The following is a 22,634-nucleotide window of genomic DNA, read 5'->3' as shown; positions in this document are numbered from 1 at the left end:
TGTATCTCCCAACCCAGGTATGTCATCTATAGTCCTAATCTGCTTCCACAAATCGACTGGCAGGAGTACGGGAAATAATAGGTCAATATCACTTAAGGTCAATACCGACGACTGTAAGACCGACTTTATTTCTTTATAGAATCCGGTCGGATTTTTTCGTATATCAGGAATAGATTGCTTTAGGGTGTTCACTTCCTGTCTTGAAAACAGACGTGAACAAACTGTGAAACGTAATGTGCAGGAATTTCTCCGGCTACTATACCTCGTGCAGCATCAGCCGCAATCTCAACTTTTGGGACAAATGTCGGAGGGACCTCTTTCATAGGCAACTGAGAAGTAGGCAGCTCCGAACGTTTACTAAGCAACAGAGCCAAGTCAAGCGCTAAGGCAGTCGAAGAAGTATCAATTGAAAAAGCTCTCTTATAAACACTAAACAATTCTGTGGGACAACAAATCTTTCTTCTTACACACTCATTCTGCAGGTGCTCTACCATCACCTGTATCACTTTCGTTTGCATTTCTAACGTATATTGACTGTATGTGTCATATACTTCTTCTGGAGTGATCGACATATCCGAAATCCATCTTATCGCATCCTTTGTACAAATTCATACTTCCTCACTTTTCAATTCTCGACGAGGAGAAAACCGTTTCTGTAAGTACGTAATACCTAAACTATCACCATCTACTTCCTCATTCTGTAACTCTTCCAACTCCTTCCTATACTCAAAAATCCTCTCGACATGCTCATATACCTTCTCCGCAGTATCTCTGGACAATGCTAAAATTTTCAAATCCCGTAACCCTTGTGGGAAATCTACATCATCTAATCTATTCCACATTATACTTAAATTAGTCCCTAATCCTTTGATAAAAACATTTTTCTCAGGAATATCTTTTAAATTTTCGAGTGTGGAAAAAACATCAGCTTGTTCACCCTTCTCCATAAAATGTTTAGCCCAAGCAGTCAATTAATTCCTCTTGTCTGGCGACACAGTATTACGAGTCACAACCCTTGATCTTGCTCCCTGGTCTACTACAAGCGATACAGGATCACTTGGAAGAGGAAGAGTAGGTACATCCTGAATAACAGGTGAAGGCAAGGGGGCAGGCAAAGGGGAGACGGCTGGAAGAACAACAGGAAGAACAACAGGGAGGACCAGAGGAACTATGGGAGTGGGAACTACAACAGGAAAGGGTAAAGCGCCAGGAGGAGGGACGTATGGAGGTGGCACGGAGGCATCAGGCCTTCGTTCATGCAAAAGTTTATTAATCAATTCATCTGACGTATGAAAATCTTTTGAAGGGTAGATTTTCTGAATGCCTAATTGAAATGCCCTGTCCGTGTTCCTAACTAACTCCAATTGCTTATTTTGATCATATAACCGTGCCTTTTCGACACTCATCATATGTCGACGCATATGTTTCTCTCTACTCTTTTGTTGCTGCAAAGCTTCTATTTTCCAACTATGCAATGCGTCAAATGCTGAAGGCCTAGCCTTCTTCTTTACTAATACAGACTCTAAATATTCTATACAAGGGATTTCAAAACTACCATTGGTCGGCCACCGAAGATTAGAATTATGTCTGGTTTGTCTGTGCCAAATGTCATTAAATGCTATACTACCAAAGCCTTTCTTACAGTACATAGTACATGCCGACGACCCCTCCTGTGGTGCGGGACGGCTATCTTCCAAAGATTAATAATAATAATAATAATAATTAGGCTTTTATATAGCGCTACAAACCCTCAGGTATCTGAGCGCTGCTTATTATTACCCACGGTGTGGGGTGCTCATTTATCGACCTCGGAAGGATGAAAGGCTGAGTTTGGCCCCGCCGGGATTCGAACCTGCGTTAACAGGCTCTGCACGGGTGTCAAAGCGAGCGCTCTACTCGCTGTGCCACTTGACCGGCTATTTTGTCTGTCACTGCAGAAAAATGCCCTAAAGCAGGCAGACAATTTCCCAGGCATATCAAAGTTCTGGTGTTACCTGGTTAAATAATTGTGCTCGCGAGTACAATACTCCAGATTCAAATTTGTCAGGGTTAAATTAAGAATCGGGACACGATTCACATGACCAAAGGACTGGGAGGCCCGATCGGGTTACTAAGGAAAATGCAAAGGACCCACGTGTCTGGTGATTTTCGGCAAATTTACCCACCTCAAATATATGGACCCTCGTCAAGGCGTCGTCTCGGGCTATAGCTCACCGTCCAGGGATCGGATCATGCAGTTTCGTCAAGGAAAAGACGCTGCTGTTTTTGGCACAAAGACACAGAGTGTTCCACTCAGTAAACCTGAGTCATTTCTCCCGTGTTCTCTGGGTTCAGCCTACTGTCCCCTTTTAACACAAGTGCGCAACTGTGGCTTTCTCCTCATAGCAAGTTATGCCTACACAGAGGACATTTGGTGCACTGTTGATGGGCTCTGTCCTCTACTAAATCCCCTGTATTTGTGGATTACGGGAGGTAGGGAAGTGCTTGATACCCTGATTTGCTGTGGGAAATAGAGCTATTTTAGAAATATTTTCGGGTTGCCTGGGAAGCATAAGCAAACAGCACACCAATCAGGCCCCAGTGTAAGCACTGCATGAGTCTCTGTGGCGCAATCGGTTAGCGCGTTCGGCTGTTAACCGAAAGGTTGGTGGTTCAAGCCCACCCAGGGACGATGCATTTTGGCTCAAAAATTCAGCATGACCAACTATGAACTTCTGTTTACCTCTCGCAGGTCTCGTCTGCTGACGTCCAAAAAATCCAATAAACTGTAAGCAATTCTTCTCGCTTGCTTTAGTTTTTCAAAACTTGCCATTCAATTCATAAACATCAAGACTTCATGGGAAGGGTTTGGCTGCAGCGTGTACTGATGCACAGAAGGAAGCTATCCTAGCCAGTCTACCTAAAGAAGCAATGAGGCTCTGCAGGTGCATGTACGTCTCCTACCTTTATTCTGTCATCAGGCACACCAGGTAGATTGCCACAAGGACCTCGTGGCGCAATGGTAGCGCGTCTGACTCCAGATCAGAAGGTTGCGTGTTCAAATCACGTCGGGGTCATACTTCCTTTTCCCACTCTGAAATACAAAATTGCTCTTCAGTATCTCGTTATTTCAACCTGACTGCATCTTTGTGCTCTGGGCCTAGTTGTTCTGGCGTTTCGAATGTAAGCTTTGCAGCAGGGAAGTATCATATTGACAGACACCCATGAAGGACATGGTCAACCTTTAAAGCAGGCCAATCTCTATGTTTTACTGGATGCAGCAGAAGTATTTCCTCTTTACCATCTCTTCAAGTGGGCCTGACTGATGTGCTGTTTTGTGCACGCTACGTGGGCTTTGTAAAGCATACCTCTGCCATTTGCATGGCCTCCTAGCGCTGTCAATATTTTCGTGTAATCGCTGAATGTTGCACTGTCCTGGGAACTCTAGGTGTGACTAAAGGATATATGCTGGGGCCCCGAAAGGGGGTCGGCAGTCTAGTGGCAATGCCCATCACTTTGCAGTTTGGGTTTGTGAGTTCAGGTACCGGTCTGGTGTCGGAAACCTGTAAGCGCCCTCCCAATCAACTGTCGGTCCTGGATTGTGAGGATTTCCCCTTATACTGGTCTCAGTAGACACATTTCCATTTTACTTTTTCACTCTCGCATTGCCTATTTCTCTCTCTCTCATAGATACATTATAGACAAGAGAGACATTGTCAGCGAGAGGGCTTCACAGCACCTTCCCCCCTTTCCCTAAGTGCATTGCAAGGGGCTCTGGGAGGCGTGCACATTTGTCTGAAACACAAAGATCCACTGGCAATAAAAAGCGTAGGTCCCTAGTTTGCATTTCTTAGAATTTGAGGTGACACTCAGAGTTGTCTCGGGCGTGACTGTACCTTTCATAGGAGATGTGCTAATCCCCAAACCCTCTTCCTTTGTGCCAGTAATCTGTCTTAGTGCCTCTAGCAAGTTGTTTTCTGAAACAAAGCTTACCTGAACATCCTGTAAAATTGGTAACTTTTCAGTAGCAGTAAAGTGCAGTATTATAGCATTCCTGTTGCGCACAGCATCTAGATCCAAAAATTGCTTACTCTACCCCAGAAATTAGAATTCACCCAGTCAAACAGAGGGATCTATAAAGAGCATGGCAAGTAGTTAACATAAGCTACTTCCCCCAAGTTCTCTTGGTGCACTCTGCTGCCCTCTTTTAACAGAAGAATGCAACTGCAGGTCTTGCTTCTCAGCAAGGTACCTACATATAGAATCCTTGGTGCACTCTTGCTAAATCTGCTGGAATGTGTCTTCTATTGTGCCCAAGGTGGTTGTGTATTTGGGGACTCAGGGAAGCAAGGGAGCAGTCTAATGCACTGCAGTGCTAAGAGAGGCATGCCTTTTTCAGAAAAAAGTTCAGGTTTTCTGCCAATCAGAAAAAAATAGCAATGCAATCAGGCCAAAGGCAGAACACACATGCCAGTGAGTCTCTGTGGCGCAATTGGTTAGCGCGTTCGGCTGTTAACCGAAAAGACGCTGCTGTTTTGGGCACAAAGACACAGAGTGTTCCACTCAGTAAACCTGAGTCATTTCTCCCGTGTTCTCTGGGTTCAGCCTACTGTCCCCTTTTAACACAAGTGCGCAACTGTGGCTTTCTCCTCATAGCAAGTTATGCCTACACAGAGGACATTTGGTGCACTGTTGATGGGCTCTGTCCTCTACTAAATCCCCTGTGTTAGTGGATTAGTGGAGGTAGGGAAGTGCTTGATACCCTGATTTGCTGTGGGAAATAGAGCTATTTTAGAAATATTTTCAGGTTGCCTGGGAAGCATAAGCAAACAGCACACCAATCAGGCCCCAGTGTAAGCACTGCATGAGTCTCTGTGGCGCAATCGGTTAGCGCGTTCGGCTGTTAACCGAAAGGTTGGTGGTTCAAGCCCACCCATGGACGATGCGTTTTGGCTCAAAAATTCAGCATGACCAACTATGAACTTCTGTTTACCTCTCGCAGGTCTCGTCTTCTGACGTCCAAAATATCCAATAAACTGCAAGCAATTCTTCTCGCTTGCTTTAGTTTTTCAAAACTTGCCATTCAATTCATAAACATCAAGACTTCATGGGAAGGGTTTGGCTGCAGCGTGTACTGATGCACAGAAGGAAGCTATCCTAGCCAGTCTACTTAAAGAAGCAATGAGGCTCTGCAGGTGCATGTACGTCTCCTACCTTTATTCTGTCATCAGACACACCAGGTGGACTGCCACAAGGACCTTGTGGCGCAATGGTAGCGCGTCTGACTCCAGATCAGAAGGTTGTGTGTTCAAATCACATCGGGGTCATACTTGCTTTTCCCACTCTGAAATACAAAATTGCTCTTCAGTAACTCGTTATTTCAACCTGACTGCATCTTTGTGCTCTGGGCCTAGTTGTTCTGGCATTTCGAATGTAAACTTTGCAGCAGGGAAGTATCATATTGACAGACACCCATGAAGGACATGGTCAACCTTTAAAGCAGGCCAATCTCTATGTTTTACTGGATGCAGCAGAAGTATTTCCTCTTTACCATCTCTTCAAGTGGGCCTGACTGATGTGCTTTTTTGTGCACGCTACGTGGGCTTTGTAAAGCATACCTCTGCCATTTGCATGGCCTCCTAGCGCTGTCAATATTTTCGTGTAATCGCTGAATGCTGCAGTGTCCTGGGAACTCTAGGTGTGACTAAAGGATATATGTTGGGACCCCGAAAGGGGGTCGGCAGTCTAGTGGCAATGCCCATCACTTTGCAGTTTGGGTTTGTGAGTTCAGGTACCGGTCTGGTGTCGGAAACCTGTAAGCGCCCTCCCAATCAACTGTCGGTCCTGGATTGTGAGGATTTCCCCTTATACTGGTCTCAGTAGACACATTTCCATTTTACTTTTTCACTCTCGCATTGCCTATTTCTCTCTCTCTCATAGTTACATTATAGACAAGAGAGACATTGTCAGCGAGAGGGCTTCACAGCACCTTCCCCCATTTCCCTAAGTGCATTGCATGGGGCTCTGGGAGGCGTGCACATTTGTCTGAAACACAAAGATCCACTGGCAATAAAAAGCGTAGGTCCCTAGTTTGCATTTCTTAGAATTTGAGGTGACACTATGAGTTGTCTCGGGCGTGACTGTACCTTTCATAGGAGATGTGCTAATCCCCAAACCCTCTTCCTTTGTCCCAGTAATCTGTCTTAGTGCCTCTAGCAAGTTGTTTTCTGAAACAAAGCTTACCTGAACATCCTGTAAAATTGGTAACTTTTCAGTAGCAGTACAGTGCAGTATATAGCATTCCTGTTGCGCACAGCATCTAGATCCAAAAATTGCTTACTCTACCCCAGAAATTAGAATTCACCCAGTCAAACAGAGGGATCTATAAAGAGCATGGCAAGTAGTTAACATAAGCTACTTCCCCCAAGTTCTCTTGGTGCACTCTGCTGCCCTCTTTTAACACAAGAATGCAACTGCAGGTCTTGCTTCTCAGCAAGGTACCTAAATATAGAAACCTTGGTGCACTCTTGCTAAATCTGCTGGAATGTGTCTTCTATTGTGCCCAAGGTGGTTGTGTATTTGGGGACTCAGGGAAGCAAGGGAGCAGTCTAATGCACTGCAGTGCTAAGAGAGGCATGCCTTTTTCAGAAAAAAGTTCAGGTTTTCTGCCAATCAGAAAAAAATAGCAATGCAATCAGGCCAAAGGCAGAACACACATGCCAGTGAGTCTCTGTGGCGCAATTGGTTAGCGCGTTCGGCTGTTAACCGAAAAGACGCTGCTGTTTTTGGCACAAAGACACAGAGTGTTCCACTCAGTAAACCTGAGTCATTTCTCCCGTGTTCTCTGGGTTCAGCCTACTGTCCCCTTTTAACACAAGTGCGCAACTGTGGCTTTCTCCTCATAGCAAGTTATGCCTACACAGAGGACATTTGGTGCACTGTTGATGGGCTCTGTCCTCTACTAAATCCCCTGTATTTGTGGATTACGGGAGGTAGGGAAGTGCTTGATACCCTGATTTGCTGTGGGAAATAGAGCTATTTTAGAAATATTTTCGGGTTGCCTGGGAAGCATAAGCAAACAGCACACCAATCAGGCCCCAGTGTAAGCACTGCATGAGTCTCTGTGGCGCAATTGGTTAGCGCGTTCGGCTGTTAACCGAAAGGTTGGTGGTTCAAGCCCACCCAGGGACGATGCAATTTGGCTCAAAAATTCAGCATGACCAACTATGAACTTCTGTTTACCTCTCACAGGTCTAGTCTGCTGACGTCCAAAAAATCCAATAAACTGTAAGCAATTCTTCTCGCTTGCTTTAGTTTTTCAAAACTTGCCATTCAATTCATAAACATCAAGACTTCATGGGAAGGGTTTGGCTGCAGCGTGTACTGATGCACAGAAGGAAGCTATCCTAGCCAGTCTACCTAAAGAAGCAATGAGGCTCTGCAGGTGCATGTACGTCTCCTACCTTTATTCTGTCATCAGGCACACCAGGTATATTGCCACAAGGACCTCGTGGCGCAATGGTAGCACGTCTGACTCCAGATCAGAAGGTTGCGTGTTCAAATCACGTCGGGGTCATATTTGCTTTTCCCACTCTGAAATACAAAATTGCTCTTCAGTATCTCGTTATTTCAACCTGACTGCATCTTTGTGCTCTGGGCCTAGTTGTTCTGGCGTTTCGAATGTAAGCTTTGCAGCAGGGAAGTATCATATTGACAGACACCCATGAAGGGCGTGGTCAAGCTTTAAAGCAGGCCAATCTCTATGTTTTACTGGATGCAGCAGAAGTATTTCCTCTTTACCATCTCTTCAAGTGGGCCTGACTGATGTGCTTTTTTGTGCACGCTACGTGGGCTTTGTAAAGCATACCTCTGCCATTTGCATGGCCTCCTAGCGCTGTCAATATTTTCGTGTAATCGCTGAATGCTGCACTGTCCTGGGAACTCTAGGTGTGACTAAAGGATATATGCTGGGGCCCCGAAAGGGGGTCGGCAGTCTAGTGGCAATGGGCATCACTTTGCAGTTTGGGTTTGTGAGTTCAGGTACCGGTCTGGTGTCGGAAACCTGTAAGCGCCCTCCCAATCAACTGTCGGTCCTGGATTGTGAGGATTTCCCCTTATACTGGTCTCAGTAGACACATTTCCATTTTACTTTTTCACTCTCGCATTGCCTATTTCTCTCTCTCTCATAGTTACATTATAGACAAGAGAGACATTGTCAGCGAGAGGGCTTCACAGCACCTTCCCCCCTTTCCCTAAGTGCATTGCAAGGGGCTCTGGGAGGCGTGCACATTTGTCTGAAACACAAAGATCCACTGGCAATAAAAAGCGTAGGTCCCTAGTTTGCATTTCTTAGAATTTGAGGTGACACTCAGAGTTGTCTCGGGCGTGACTGTACCTTTCATAGGAGATGTGCTAATCCCCAAACCCTCTTCCTTTGTGCCAGTAATCTGTCTTAGTGCCTCTAGCAAGTTGTTTTCTGAAACAAAGCTTACCTGAACATCCTGTAAAATTGGTAACTTTTCAGTAGCAGTAAAGTGCAGTATATAGTATTCCTGTTGCGCACAGCATCTAGATCCAAAAATTGCTTACTCTACCCCAGAAATTAGAATTCACCCAGTCAAACAGAGGGATCTATAAAGAGCATGGCAAGTTGTTAACATAAGCTACTTCCCCCAAGTTCTCTTGGTGCACTCTGCTGCCCTCTTTTAACAGAAGAATGCAACTGCAGGTCTTGCTTCTCAGCAAGGTACCTACATATAGAATCCTTGGTGCACTCTTGCTAAATCTGCTGGAATGTGTCTTCTATTGTGCCCAAGGTGGTTGTGTATTTGGGGACTCAGGGAAGCAAGGGAGCAGTCTAATGCACTGCAGTGCTAAGAGAGGCATGCCTTTTTCAGAAAAAAGTTCAGGTTTTCTGCCAATCAGAAAAAAATAGCAATGCAATCAGGCCAAAGGCAGAACACACATGCCAGTGAGTCTCTGTGGCGCAATTGGTTAGCGCGTTCGGCTGTTAACCGAAAAGACGCTGCTGTTTTGGGCACAAAGACACAGAGTGTTCCACTCAGTAAACCTGAGTCATTTCTCCCGTGTTCTCTGGGTTCAGCCTACTGTACCCTTTTAACACAAGTGCGCAACTGTGGCTTTCTCCTCATAGCAAGTTATGCCTACACAGAGGGCATTTGGTGCACTGTTGATGGGCTCTGTCCTCTACTAAATCCCCCGTGTTTGTGGATTACGGGAGGTAGGGAAGTGCTTGATACCCTGATTTGCTGTGGGAAATAGAGCTATTTTAGAAATATTTTCAGGTTGCCTGGGGAGCATAAGCAAACAGCACACCAATCAGGCCCCAGTGTAAGCACTGCATGAGTCTCTGTGGCGCAATCGGTTAGCGCGTTCGGTTGTTAACCGAAAGGTTGGTGGTTCAAGCCCACCCAGGGACGATGCATTTTGGCTCAAAAATTCAGCATGACCAACTATGAACTTCTGTTTACCTCTCGCAGGTCTCGTCTGCTGACGTCCAAAAAATCCAATAAACTGCAAGCAATTCTTCTCGCTTGCTTTAGTTTTTCAAAACTTGCCATTCAATTCATAAACATCAAGACTTCATGGGAAGGGTTTGGCTGCAGCGTGTACTGATGCACAGAAGGAAGCTATCCTAGCCAGTCTACTTAAAGAAGCAATGAGGCTCTGCAGGTGCATGTACGTCTCCTACCTTTATTCTGTCATCAGACACACCAGGTGGATTGCCACAAGGACCTCGTGGCGCAATGGTAGCGCGTCTGACTCCAGATCAGAAGGTTGCGTGTTCAAATCACGTCGGGGTCATATTTGCTTTTCCCACTCTGAAATACAAAATTGCTCTTCAGTATCTCGTTATTTCAACCTGACTGCATCTTTGTGCTCTGGGCCTAGTTGTTCTGGCGTTTCGAATGTAAGCTTTGCAGCAGGGAAGTATCATATTGACAGACACCCATGAAGGACATGGTCAACCTTTAAAGCAGGCCAATCTCTATGTTTTACTGGATGCAGCAGAAGTATTTCCTCTTTACCATCTCTTCAAGTGGGCCTGACTGATGTGCTTTTTTGTGCACGCTACGTGGGCTTTGTAAAACATACCTCTGCCATTTGCATGGCCTCCTAGCGCTGTCAATATTTTCGTGTAATCGCTGAATGCTGCACTGTCCTGGGAACTCTAGGTGTGACTAAAGGATATATGCTGGGGCCCCGAAAGGGGGTCGGCAGTCTAGTGGCAATGCCCATCACTTTGCAGTTTGGGTTTGTGAGTTCAGGTACCGGACTGGTGTCGGAAACCTGTAAGCGCCCTCCCAATCAACTGTCGGTCCTGGATTGTGAGGATTTCCCCTTGTACTGGTCTCAGTAGACACATTTCCATTTTACTTTTTCACTCTCGCATTGCCTATTTCTCTCTCTCTCATAGATACATTATAGACAAGAGAGACATTGTCAGCGAGAGGGCTTCACAGCACCTTCCCCCCTTTCCCTAAGTGCATTGCAAGGGGCTCTGGGAGGCGTGCACATTTGTCTGAAACACAAAGATCCACTGGCAATAAAAAGCGTAGGTCCCTAGTTTGCATTTCTTAGAATTTGAGGTGACACTCAGAGTTGTCTCGGGCGTGACTGTACCTTTCATAGGAGATGTGCTAATCCCCAAACACTCTTCCTTTGTCCCAGTAATCTGTCTTAGTGCCTCTAGCAAGTTGTTTTCTGAAACAAAGCTTACCTGAACATCCTGTAAAATTGGTAACTTTTCAGTAGCAGTAGAGTGCAGTATATAGCATTCCTGTTGCGCACAGCATCTAGATCCAAAAATTGCTTACTCTACCCCAGAAATTAGAATTCACCCAGTCAAACAGAGGGATCTATAAAGAGCATGGCAAGTAGTTAACATAAGCTACTTCCCCCAAGTTCTCTTGGTGCACTCTGCTGCCCTCTTTTAACACAAGAATGCAACTGCAGGTCTTGCTTCTCAGCAAGGTACCTACATATAGAAACCTTGGTGCACTCTTGCTAAATCTGCTGGAATGTGTCTTCTATTGTGCCCAAGGTGGTTGTGTATTTGGGGACTCAGGGAAGCAAGGGAGCAGTCTAATGCACTGCAGTGCTAAGAGAGGCATGCCTTTTTCAGAAAAAAGTTCAGGTTTTCTGCCAATCAGAAAAAAATAGCAATGCAATCAGGCCAAAGGCAGAGCACACATGCCAGTGAGTCTCTGTGGCGCAATTGGTTAGCGCGTTCGGCTGTTAACCGAAAAGACGCTGCTGTTTTTGGCACAAAGACACAGAGTGTTCCACTCAGTAAACCTCAGTCATTTCTCCCGTGTTCTCTGGGTTCAGCCTACTGTCCCCTTTTAGCACAAGTGTGCAACTGTGGCTTTCTCCTCATAGCAAGTTATGCCTACACAGAGGACATTTGGTGCACTGTTGATGGGCTCTGTCCTCTACTAAATCCCCTGTGTTAGTGGATTAGTGGAGGTAGGGAAGTGCTTGATACCCTGATTTGCTGTGGGAAATAGAGCTATTTTAGAAATATTTTCAGGTTGCCTGGGAAGCATAAGCAAACAGCACACCAATCAGGCCCCAGTGTAAGCACTGCACGAGTCTCTGTGGCGCAATCGGCCGAAAGGTTGGTGGTTCAAGCCCACCCAGGGACGATGCGTTTTGGCTCAAAAATTCAGCGTGACCAACTATGAACTTCTGTTTACCTCTAGCAGGTCTCGTCTGCTGACGTCCAAAAAATCCAATAAACTGCAAGCAATTCTTCTCGCTTGCTTTAGTTTTTCAAAACTTGCCATTCAATTCATAAACATCAAGACTTCATGGGAAGGGTTTGGCTGCAGCGTGTACTGATGCACAGAAGGAAGCTATCCTAGCCAGTCTACTTAAAGAAGCAATGAGGCTCTGCAGGTGCATGTACGTCTCCTACCTTTATTCTGTCATCAGACACACCAGGTGGAGTGCCGCAAGACCTCGTGGCGCAATGGTAGCGCGTCTGACTCCAGATCAGAAGGTTGCGTGGTCAAATCACGTCGGGGTCATACTTCCTTTTCCCACTCTGAAATACAAAATTGCTCTTCAGTATCTCGTTATTTCAACCTGACTGCATCTTTGTGCTCTGGGCCTAGTTGTTCTGGCGTTTCGAATGTAAGCTTTGCAGCAGGGAAGTATCATATTGACAGACACCCATGAAGGACATGGTCAACCTTTAAAGCAGGCCAATCTCTATGTTTTACTGGATGCAGCAGAAGTATTTCCTCTTTACCATCTCTTCAAGTGGGCCTGACTGATGTGCTGTTTTGTGCACGCTACGTGGGCTTTGTAAAGCATACCTCTGCCATTTGCATGGCCTCCTAGCGCTGTCAATATTTTCGTGTAATCGCTGAATGCTGCATTGTCCTGGGAACTCTAGGTGTGACTAAAGGATATATGCTGGGGCCCCGAAAGGGGGTCGGCAGTCTAGTGGCAATGCCCATCACTTTGCAGTTTGGGTTTGTGAGTTCAGGTACCGGTCTGGTGTCGGAAACCTGTAAGCGCCCTCCCAATCAACTGTCGGTCCTGGATTGTGAGTATTTCCCCTTATACTGGTCTCAGTAGACACATTTCCATTTTACTTTTTCACTCTCGCATTGCCTATTTCTCGCTCTCTCATAGATACATTATAGACAAGAGAGACATTGTCAGTGAGAGGGCTTCACAGCACCTTCCCCCATTTCCCTAAGTGCATTGCAAGGGGCTCTGGGAGGCGTGCACATTTGTCTGAAACACAAAGATCCACTTGCAATAAAAAGCGTAGGTCCCTAGTTTGCATTTCTTAGAATTTGAGGTGACACTCAGAGTTGTCTCGGGCGTGACTGTACCTTTCATAGGAGATGTGCTAATCCCCAAACCCTCTTCCTTTGTCCCAGTAATCTGTCCTAGGGCCTCTAGCAAGTTGTTTTCTGAAACAAAGCTTACCTGAACATCCTGTAAAATTGGTAACTTTTCAGTAGCAGTACAGTGCAGTATATAGCATTCCTGTTGCGCACAGCATCTAGATCCAAAAATTGCTTACTCTACCCCAGAAATTAGAATTCACCCAGTCAAACAGAGGGATCTATAAAGATCATGGCAAGTAGTTAACATAAGCTACTTCCCCCAAGTTCTCTTGGTGCACTCTGCTGCCCTCGTTTAACAGAAGAATGCAACTGCAGGTCTTGCTTCTCAGCAAGGTACCTACATATAGAAACCTTGGTGCACTCTTGCTAAATCTGCTGGAATGTGTCTTCTATTGTGCCCAAGGTGGTTGTGTATTTGGGGACTCAGGGAAGCAAGGGAGCAGTCTAATGCCCTGCAGTGCTAAGAGAGGCATGCCTTTTTCAGAAAAAAGTTCAGGTTTTCTGCCAATCAGAAAAAAATAGCAATGCAATCAGGCCAAAGGCAGAACACACATGCCAGTGAGTCTCTGTGGCGCAATTGGTTAGCGCGTTCGGCTGTTAACCGAAAAGACGCTGCTGTTTTCGGCACAAAGACACAGAGTGTTCCACTCAGTAAACCTGAGTCATTTCTCCCGTGTTCCCTGGGTTCAGCCTACTGTCCCCTTTTAACACAAGTGCGCAACTGTGGCTTTCTCCTCATAGCAAGTTATGCCTACACAGAGGGCATTTGGTGCACTGTTGATGGGCTCTGTCCTCTACTAAATCCCCTGTGTTTGTGGATTACGGGAGGTAGGGAAGTGCTTTATACCCTGATTTGCTGTGGGAAATAGAGCTATTTTAGAAATATTTTCAGGTTGCCTGGGAAGCATAAGCAAACAGCACACCAATCAGGCCCCAGTGTAAGCACTGCAGAGTCTCTGTGGCGCAATCGGTTAGCGCGTTCGGCCGTTAACCGAAAGGTTGGTGGTTCAAGCCCACCCAGGGACGATGCATTTTGGCTCAAAAATTCAGCATGACCAACTATGAACTTCTGTTTACCTCTCGCAGGTCTCGTCTGCTGACGTCCAAAAAATCCAATAAACTGCAAGCAATTCTTCTCGCTTGCTTTAGTTTTTCAAAACTTGCCATTCAATTCATAAACATCAAGACTTCATGGGAAGGGTTTGGCTGCAGCGTGTACTGATGCACAGAAGGAAGCTATCCTAGCCAGTCTACCTAAAGAAGCAATGAGGCTCTGCAGGTGCATGTACGTCCCCTACCTTTATTCTGTCATCAGACACACCAGGTGGATTGCCACAAGGACCTCGTGGCGCAATGGTAGCGCGTCTGACTCCAGATCAGAAGGTTGTGTGTTCAAATCACGTCGGGGTCATACTTCCTTTTCCCACTCTGAAATACAAAATTGCTCTTCAGTATCTCGTTATTTCAACCTGACTGCATCTTTGTGCTCTGGGCCTAGTTGTTCTGGCGTTTCGAATGTAAGCTTTGCAGCAGGGAAGTATCATATTGACAGACACCCATGAAGGACATGGTCAACCTTTAAAGCAGGCCAATCTCTATGTTTTACTGGATGCAGCAGAAGTATTTCCTCTTTACCATCTCTTCAAGTGGGCCTGACTGATGTGCTGTTTTGTGCACGCTACGTGGGCTTTGTAAAGCGTACCTCTGCCATTTGCATGGCCTCCTAGCGCTGTCAATATTTTCGTGTAATCGCTGAATGCTGCACTGTCCTGGGAACTCTAGGTGTGACAAAGGATATATGTTGGGGCCCCGAAAGGGGGTCGGCAGTCTAGTGGCAATGGGCATCACTTTGCAGTTTGGGTTTGTGAGTTCAGGTACCGGTCTGGTGTCGGAAACCTGTAAGCGCCCTCCCAATCAACTGTCGGTCCTGGATTGTGAGGATTTCCCCTTATACTGGTCTCAGTAGACACATTTCCATTTTACTTTTTCACTCTCGCATTGCCTATTTCTCTCTCTCTCATAGATACATTATAGACAAGAGAGACATTGTCAGCGAGAGGGTTGCACAGCACCTTCCCCCATTTCCCTAAGTGCATTGCATGGGGCTCTGGGAGGCGTGCACATTTGTCTGAAACACAAAGATCCACTGGCAATAAAAGGCGTAGGACCCCAGTTCGCATTTCTTAGAATTTGAGGAGGCACTCAGAGTTGTCTCGGGCGTGACTGTACCTTTCATAGGAGATGTGCTAATCCCCAAACCCTCTTCCTTTGTCCCAGTAATCTGTCCTAGGGCCTCTAGCAAGTTGTTTTCTGAAACAAAGCTTACCTGAACATCCTGTAAAATTGGTAACTTTTCAGTAGCAGTAGAGTGCAGTATATAGCATTCCTGTTGCGCACAGCATCTAGATCCAAAAATTGCTTACTCTACCCCAGAAATTAGAATTCACCCAGTCAAACAGAGGGATCTATAAAGATCATGGCAAGTAGTTAACATAAGCTACTTCCCCCAAGTTCTCTTGGTGCACTCTGCTGCCCTCTTTTAACAGAAGAATGCAACTGCAGGTCTTGCTTCTCAGCAAGGTACCTAAATATAGAAACCTTGGTGCACTCTTGCTAAATCTGCTGGAATGTGTCTTCTATTGTGCCCAAGGTGGTTGTGTATTTGGGGACTCAGGGAAGCAAGGGAGCAGTCTAATGCACTGCAGTGCTAAGAGAGGCATGCCTTTTTCAGAAAAAAGTTCAGGTTTTCTGCCAATCAGAAAAAAATAGTAATGCAATCAGGCCAAAGGCAGAACACACATGCCAGTGAGTCTCTGTGGCGCAATTGGTTAGCGCGTTCGGCTGTTAACCGAAAAGACGCTGCTGTTTTTGGCACAAAGACACAGAGTGTTCCACTCAGTAAACCTGAGTCATTTCTCCCGTGTTCTCTGGGTTCAGCCTACTGTCCCCTTTTAACACAAGTGCTCAACTGTGGCTTTCTCCTCATAGCAAGTTATGCCTACACAGAGGACATTTGGTGCACTGTTGATGGGCTCTGTCCTCTACTAAATCCCCTGTGTTTGTGGCTTAGGGGAGGTAGGGAAGTGCTTGATACCCTGATTTGCTGTGGGAAATAGAGCTATTTTAGAAATATTTTCAGGTTGCCTGGGAAGCATAAGCAAACTGCACACCAATCAGGCCCCAGTGTCAGCACTGCATGAGTCTCTGTGGCGCAATCGGTTAGCGCGTTCGGCTGTTAACCGAAAGGTTGGTGGTTCAAGCCCACCCAGGGACGGTGCATTTTGGCTCAAAAATTCAGCGTGACCAACTATGGACCTCTCGCAGGTCTCGTCTGCTGACTTCCAAAAAATCCAATAAACTGCAAGCAATTCTTCTCGCTTGCTTTAGTTTTTCAAAACTTGCCATTCAATTCATAAACATCAAGACTTCATGGGAAGGGTTTGGCTGCAGCGTGTACTGATGCACAGAAGGAAGCTATCCTAGCGAGTCTACTTAAAGAAGCAATGAGGCTCTGCAGGTGCATGTACGTCTCCTACCTTTATTCTGTCATCAGACACACCAGGTGGATTGCCACAAGGACCTTGTGGCGCAATGGTAGCGCGTCTGACTCCAGATCAGAAGGTTGCGTGTTCAAATCACGTCGGGGTCATATTTGCTTTTCCCACTCTGAAATACAAAATTGCTCTTCAGTATCTCGTTATTTCAACCTGACTGCATCTTTGTGCTCTGGGCCTAGTTGTTCTGGCGTTTCGAATGTAAGCTTTGCAGCAGGGAAGTATCATATTGACAGACACCCATGAAGGACATGGTCAACCTTTAAAGCAGGCCAATCTCTATGTTTTACTGGATGCAGCAGAAGTATTTCCTCTTTACCATCTCTTCAAGTGGGCCTGACTGATGTGCTGTTTTGTGCACGCTACGTGGGCTTTGTAAAGCATACCTCTGCCATTTGCATGGCCTCCTAGCGCTGTCAATATTTTCGTGTAATCGCTGAATGCTGCACTGTCCTGGGAACTCTAGGTGTGACTAAAGGATATATGTTGGGGCCTCGAAAGGGGGTCGGCAGTCTAGTGGCAATGGGCATCACTTTGCAGTTTGGGTTTGTGAGTTCAGGTACCGGTCTGGTGTCGGAAACCTGTAAGCGCCCTCCCAATCAACTGTCGGTCCTGGATTGTGAGGATTTCCCCTTATACTGGTCTCAGTAGACACATTTCCATTTTACTTTTTCACTCTCGCATTGCCTATTTCTCTCTCTCTCATAGTTACATTATAGACAAGAGAGACATTGTCAGCGAGAGGGTTGCACAGCACCTTCCCCCATTTCCCTAAGTGCATTGCAAGGGGCTCTGGGAGGCGTGCACATTTGTCTGAAACACAAAGATCCACTGGCAATAAAAAGCGTAGGTCCCTAGTTTGCATTTCTTAGAATTTGAGGTGACACTCAGAGTTGTCTCGGGCGTGACTGTACCTTTCATAGGAGATGTGCTAATCCCCAAACCCTCTTCCTTTGTCCCAGTAATCTGTCTTAGTGCCTCTAGCAAGTTGTTTTCTGAAACAAAGCTTACCTGAACATCCTGTAAAATTGGTAACTTTTCAGTAGCAGTAAAGTGCAGTATATAGCATTCCTGTTGCGCACAGCATCTAGATCCAAAAATTGCTTACTCTACCCCAGAAATTAGAATTCACCCAGTCAAACAGAGGGATCTATAAAGAGCATGGCAAGTAGTTAACATAAGCTACTTCCCCCAAGTTCTCTTGGTGCACTCTGCTGCCCTCTTTTAACAGAAGAATGCAACTGCAGGTCTTGCTTCTCAGCAAGGTACCTACATATAGAATCCTTGGTGCACTCTTGCTAAATCTGCTGGAATGTGTCTTCTATTGTGCCCAAGGTGGTTGTGTATTTGGGGACTCAGGGAAGCAAGGGAGCAGTCTAATGCACTGCAGTGCTAAGAGAGGCATGCCTTTTTCAGAAAAAAGTTCAGGTTTTCTGCCAATCAGAAAAAAATAGCAATGCAATCAGGCCAAAGGCAGAACACACATGCCAGTGAGTCTCTGTGGCGCAATTGGTTAGCGCGTTCGGCTGTTAACCGAAAAGACGCTGCTGTTTTGGGCACAAAGACACAGAGTGTTCCACTCAGTAAACCTGAGTCATTTCTCCCGTGTTCTCTGGGTTCAGCCTACTGTCCCCTTTTAACACAAGTGCGCAACTGTGGCTTTCTCCTCATAGCAAGTTATGCCTACACAGAGGGCATTTGGTGCACTGTTGATGGGCTCTGTCCTCTACTAAATCCCCCGTGTTTGTGGATTACGGGAGGTAGGGAAGTGCTTGATACCCTGATTTGCTGTGGGAAATAGAGCTATTTTAGAAATATTTTCAGGTTGCCTGGGAAGCATAAGCAAACAGCACACCAATCAGGCCCCAGTGTAAGCACTGCACGAGTCTCTGTGGCGCAATCGGCCGAAAGGTTGGTGGTTCAAGCCCACCCAGGGACGATGCGTTTTGGCTCAAAAATTCAGCGTGACCAACTATGAACTTCTGTTTACCTCTAGCAGGTCTCGTCTGCTGACGTCCAAAAAATCCAATAAACTGCAAGCAATTCTTCTCGCTTGCTTTAGTTTTTCAAAACTTGCCATTCAATTCATAAACATCAAGACTTCATGGGAAGGGTTTGGCTGCAGCGTGTACTGATGCACAGAAGGAAGCTATCCTAGCCAGTCTACTTAAAGAAGCAATGAGGCTCTGCAGGTGCATGTACGTCTCCTACCTTTATTCTGTCATCAGACAAACCAGGTGGAGTGCCGCAAGACCTCGTGGCGCAATGGTAGCGCGTCTGACTCCAGATCAGAAGGTTGCGTGGTCAAATCACGTCGGGGTCATACTTCCTTTTCCCACTCTGAAATACAAAATTGCTCTTCAGTATCTCGTTATTTCAACCTGACTGCATCTTTGTGCTCTGGGCCTAGTTGTTCTGGCGTTTCGAATGTAAGCTTTGCAGCAGGGAAGTATCATATTGACAGACACCCATGAAGGACATGGTCAACCTTTAAAGCAGGCCAATCTCTATGTTTTACTGGATGCAGCAGAAGTATTTCCTCTTTACCATCTCTTCAAGTGGGCCTGACTGATGTGCTGTTTTGTGCACGCTACGTGGGCTTTGTAAAGCATACCTCTGCCATTTGCATGGCCTCCTAGCGCTGTCAATATTTTCGTGTAATCGCTGAATGCTGCACTGTCCTGGGAACTCTAGGTGTGACTAAAGGATATATGCTGGGGCCCCGAAAGGGGGTCGGCAGTCTAGTGGCAATGCCCATCACTTTGCAGTTTGGGTTTGTGAGTTCAGGTACCGGTCTGGTGTCGGAAACCTGTAAGCGCCCTCCCAATCAACTGTCGGTCCTGGATTGTGAGTATTTCCCCTTATACTGGTCTCAGTAGACACATTTCCATTTTACTTTTTCACTCTCGCATTGCCTATTTCTCGCTCTCTCATAGATACATTATAGACAAGAGAGACATTGTCAGTGAGAGGGCTTCACAGCACCTTCCCCCATTTCCCTAAGTGCATTGCAAGGGGCTCTGGGAGGCGTGCACATTTGTCTGAAACACAAAGATCCACTGGCAATAAAAAGCGTAGGTCCCTAGTTTGCATTTCTTAGAATTTGAGGTGACACTCAGAGTTGTCTCGGGCGTGACTGTACCTTTCATAGGAGATGTGCTAATCCCCAAACCCTCTTCCTTTGTCCCAGTAATCTGTCCTAGGGCCTCTAGCAAGTTGTTTTCTGAAACAAAGCTTACCTGAACATCCTGTAAAATTGGTAACTTTTCAGTAGCAGTACAGTGCAGTATATAGCATTCCTGTTGCGCACAGCATCTAGATCCAAAAATTGCTTACTCTACCCCAGAAATTAGAATTCACCCAGTCAAACAGAGGGATCTATAAAGATCATGGCAAGTAGTTAACATAAGCTACTTCCCCCAAGTTCTCTTGGTGCACTCTGCTGCCCTCGTTTAACAGAAGAATGCAACTGCAGGTCTTGCTTCTCAGCAAGGTACCTACATATAGAAACCTTGGTGCACTCTTGCTAAATCTGCTGGAATGTGTCTTCTATTGTGCCCAAGGTGGTTGTGTATTTGGGGACTCAGGGAAGCAAGGGAGCAGTCTAATGCCCTGCAGTGCTAAGAGAGGCATGCCTTTTTCAGAAAAAAGTTCAGGTTTTCTGCCAATCAGAAAAAAATAGCAATGCAATCAGGCCAAAGGCAGAACACACATGCCAGTGAGTCTCTGTGGCGCAATTGGTTAGCGCGTTCGGCTGTTAACCGAAAAGACGCTGCTGTTTTGGGCACAAAGACACAGAGTGTTCCACTCAGTAAACCTGAGTCATTTCTCCCGTGTTCCCTGGGTTCAGCCTACTGTCCCCTTTTAACACAAGTGCGCAACTGTGGCTTTCTCCTCATAGCAAGTTATGCCTACACAGAGGGCATTTGGTGCACTGTTGATGGGCTCTGTCCTCTACTAAATCCCCTGTGTTTGTGGATTACGGGAGGTAGGGAAGTGCTTGATACCCTGATTTGCTGTGGGAAAAAGAGCTATTTTAGAAATATTTTCAGGTTGCCTGGGAAGCATAAGCAAACAGCACACCAATCAGGCCCCTGTGTAAGAACTGCATGAGTCTCTGTGGCGCAATCGGTTAGCGCGTTCGGCTGTTAACCGGTTGGTGGTTCAAGCCCACCCAGGGACGGTGCATTTTGGCTCAAAAATTCAGCATGACCAACTATGAACTTCTGTTTACCTCTCGCAGGTCTCGTCTGCTGACGTCCAAAAAATCCAATAAACTGTAAGCAATTCTTCTCGCTTGCTTTAGTTTTTCAAAACTTGCCATTCAATTCATAAACATCAAGACTTCATGGGAAGGGTTTGGCTGCAGCGTGTACTGATGCACAGAAGGAAGCTATCCTAGCCAGTCTACTTAAAGAAGCAATGAGGCTCTGCAGGTGCATGTACGTCTCCTACCTTTATTCTGTCATCAGACACACCAGGTGGACTGCCCCAAGGACCTCGTGGCGCAATGGTAGCGCGTCTGACTTCAGATCAGAAGGTTGTGTGTTCAAATCACAACGGGGTCATACTTGCTTTTCCCACTCTGAAATACAAAATTGCTCTTCAGTATCTCGTTATTTCAACCTGACTGCATCTTTGTGCTCTGGGCCTAGTTGTTCTGGCGTTTCGAATGTAAGCTTTGCAGCAGGGAAGTATCATATTGACAGACACCCATGAAGGACATGGTCAACCTTTAAAGCAGGCCAATCTCTATGTTTTACTGGATGCAGCAGAAGTATTTCCTCTTTACCATCTCTTCAAGTGGGCCTGACTGATGTGCTGTTTTGTGCACGCTACGTGGGCTTTGTAAAGCATACCTCTGCCATTTGCACGGCCTCCTAGCGCTGTCAATATTTTCGTGTAATCGCTGAATGCTGCACTGTCCTGGGAACTCTAGGTGTGACTAAAGGATATATGCTGGGGCCCCGAAAGGGGGTCGGCAGTCTAGTGGCAATGGGCATCACTTTGCAGTTTGGGTTTGTGAGTTCAGGTACCGGTCTGGTGTCGGAAACCTGTAAGCGCCCTCCCAATCAACTGTCGGTCCTGGATTGTGAGGATTTCCCCTTATACTGGTCTCAGTAGACACATTTCCATTTTACTTTTTCACTCTCGCATTGCCTATTTCTCTCTCTCTCATAGTTACATTATAGACAAGAGAGACATTGTCAGCGAGAGGGCTTCACAGCACCTTCCCCCCTTTCCCTAAGTGCATTGCAAGGGGCTCTGGGAGGCGTGCACATTTGTCTGAAACACAAAGATCCACTGGCAATAAAAAGCGTAGGTCCCTAGTTTGCATTTCTTAGAATTTGAGGTGACACTCAGAGTTGTCTCGGGCGTGACTGTACCTTTCATAGGAGATGTGCTAATCCCCAAACCCTCTTCCTTTGTCCCAGTAATCTGTCCTAGGGCCTCTAGCAAGTTGTTTTCTGAAACAAAGCTTACCTGAACATCCTGTAAAATTGGTAACTTTTCAGTAGCAGTAAAGTGCAGTATATAGCATTCCTGTTGTGCACAGCATCTAGATCCAAAAATTGCTTACTCTACCCCAGAAATTAGAATTCACCCAGTCAAACAGAGGGATCTATAAAGAGCATGGCAAGTAGTTAACATAAGCTACTTCCCCCAAGTTCTCTTGGTGCACTCTGCTGCCCTCTTTTAACAGAAGAATGCAACTGCAGGTCTTGCTTCTCAGCAAGGTACCTACATATAGAATCCTTGGTGCACTCTTGCTAAATCTGCTGGAATGTGTCTTCTATTGTGCCCAAGGTGGTTGTGTATTTGGGGACTCAGGGAAGCAAGGGAGCAGTCTAATGCACTGCAGTGCTAAGAGAGGCATGCCTTTTTCAGAAAAAAGTTCAGGTTTTCTGCCAATCAGAAAAAAATAGCAATGCAATCAGGCCAAAGGCAGAACACACATGCCAGTGAGTCTCTGTGGCGCAATTGGTTAGCGCGTTCGGCTGTTAACCGAAAAGACGCTGCTGTTTTGGGCACAAAGACACAGAGTGTTCCACTCAGTAAACCTGAGTCATTTCTCCCGCGTTCCCTGGGTTCAGCCTACTGTCCCCTTTTAACACAAGTGCGCAACTGTGGCTTTCTCCTCATAGCAAGTTATGCCTACACAGAGGGCATTTGGTGCACTGTTGCTGGGCTCTGTCCTCTACTAAATCCC

The 22,634-nt window shown here is 46.1% G+C and overlaps 14 non-coding genes across 14 annotated transcripts; all 14 read left to right on the top strand.

Annotated features, from left to right (window-relative positions):
- The first annotated feature begins 2,597 nt into the window (after nt 1-2,597).
- On the top strand, nt 2,598-2,671 carry TRNAN-GUU (transfer RNA asparagine (anticodon GUU)). Its single transcript has one exon. It is a non-coding gene; the product is annotated as a tRNA-Asn (tRNA).
- Nucleotides 2,672-2,984: 313 nt separating this feature from the next.
- TRNAW-CCA (transfer RNA tryptophan (anticodon CCA)) lies at nt 2,985-3,056 on the top strand. Its single transcript has one exon. It is a non-coding gene; the product is annotated as a tRNA-Trp (tRNA).
- Nucleotides 3,057-4,847: 1,791 nt separating this feature from the next.
- On the top strand, nt 4,848-4,921 carry TRNAN-GUU (transfer RNA asparagine (anticodon GUU)). The gene has a single exon. It is a non-coding gene; the product is annotated as a tRNA-Asn (tRNA).
- Nucleotides 4,922-5,234: 313 nt separating this feature from the next.
- On the top strand, nt 5,235-5,306 carry TRNAW-CCA (transfer RNA tryptophan (anticodon CCA)). The gene has a single exon. It is a non-coding gene; the product is annotated as a tRNA-Trp (tRNA).
- A 1,790-nt stretch (nt 5,307-7,096) lies between these two features.
- TRNAN-GUU (transfer RNA asparagine (anticodon GUU)) lies at nt 7,097-7,170 on the top strand. Its single transcript has one exon. It is a non-coding gene; the product is annotated as a tRNA-Asn (tRNA).
- Nucleotides 7,171-7,483: 313 nt separating this feature from the next.
- Nucleotides 7,484-7,555, top strand: TRNAW-CCA (transfer RNA tryptophan (anticodon CCA)). Its single transcript has one exon. It is a non-coding gene; the product is annotated as a tRNA-Trp (tRNA).
- A 1,790-nt stretch (nt 7,556-9,345) lies between these two features.
- TRNAN-GUU (transfer RNA asparagine (anticodon GUU)) lies at nt 9,346-9,419 on the top strand. The gene has a single exon. It is a non-coding gene; the product is annotated as a tRNA-Asn (tRNA).
- Nucleotides 9,420-9,732: 313 nt separating this feature from the next.
- TRNAW-CCA (transfer RNA tryptophan (anticodon CCA)) lies at nt 9,733-9,804 on the top strand. The gene has a single exon. It is a non-coding gene; the product is annotated as a tRNA-Trp (tRNA).
- A 2,156-nt stretch (nt 9,805-11,960) lies between these two features.
- On the top strand, nt 11,961-12,032 carry TRNAW-CCA (transfer RNA tryptophan (anticodon CCA)). Its single transcript has one exon. It is a non-coding gene; the product is annotated as a tRNA-Trp (tRNA).
- A 1,789-nt stretch (nt 12,033-13,821) lies between these two features.
- Nucleotides 13,822-13,895, top strand: TRNAN-GUU (transfer RNA asparagine (anticodon GUU)). Its single transcript has one exon. It is a non-coding gene; the product is annotated as a tRNA-Asn (tRNA).
- A 313-nt stretch (nt 13,896-14,208) lies between these two features.
- Nucleotides 14,209-14,280, top strand: TRNAW-CCA (transfer RNA tryptophan (anticodon CCA)). The gene has a single exon. It is a non-coding gene; the product is annotated as a tRNA-Trp (tRNA).
- A 1,789-nt stretch (nt 14,281-16,069) lies between these two features.
- On the top strand, nt 16,070-16,143 carry TRNAN-GUU (transfer RNA asparagine (anticodon GUU)). Its single transcript has one exon. It is a non-coding gene; the product is annotated as a tRNA-Asn (tRNA).
- Nucleotides 16,144-16,446: 303 nt separating this feature from the next.
- On the top strand, nt 16,447-16,518 carry TRNAW-CCA (transfer RNA tryptophan (anticodon CCA)). The gene has a single exon. It is a non-coding gene; the product is annotated as a tRNA-Trp (tRNA).
- A 2,156-nt stretch (nt 16,519-18,674) lies between these two features.
- TRNAW-CCA (transfer RNA tryptophan (anticodon CCA)) lies at nt 18,675-18,746 on the top strand. The gene has a single exon. It is a non-coding gene; the product is annotated as a tRNA-Trp (tRNA).
- The last annotated feature ends 3,888 nt before the right edge of the window (nt 18,747-22,634 follow it).

This window comes from Ambystoma mexicanum, chromosome 11 (genome assembly GCF_040938575.1).
Source record: "Ambystoma mexicanum isolate Mex_15411 chromosome 11, UKY_AmexF1_1, whole genome shotgun sequence".
Lineage (NCBI taxonomy): Eukaryota > Metazoa > Chordata > Amphibia > Caudata > Ambystomatidae > Ambystoma > Ambystoma mexicanum.
The sequence above is the reverse complement of the archived record's forward strand: the minus strand, read 5'-3'. Positions and strand labels throughout refer to the sequence as shown.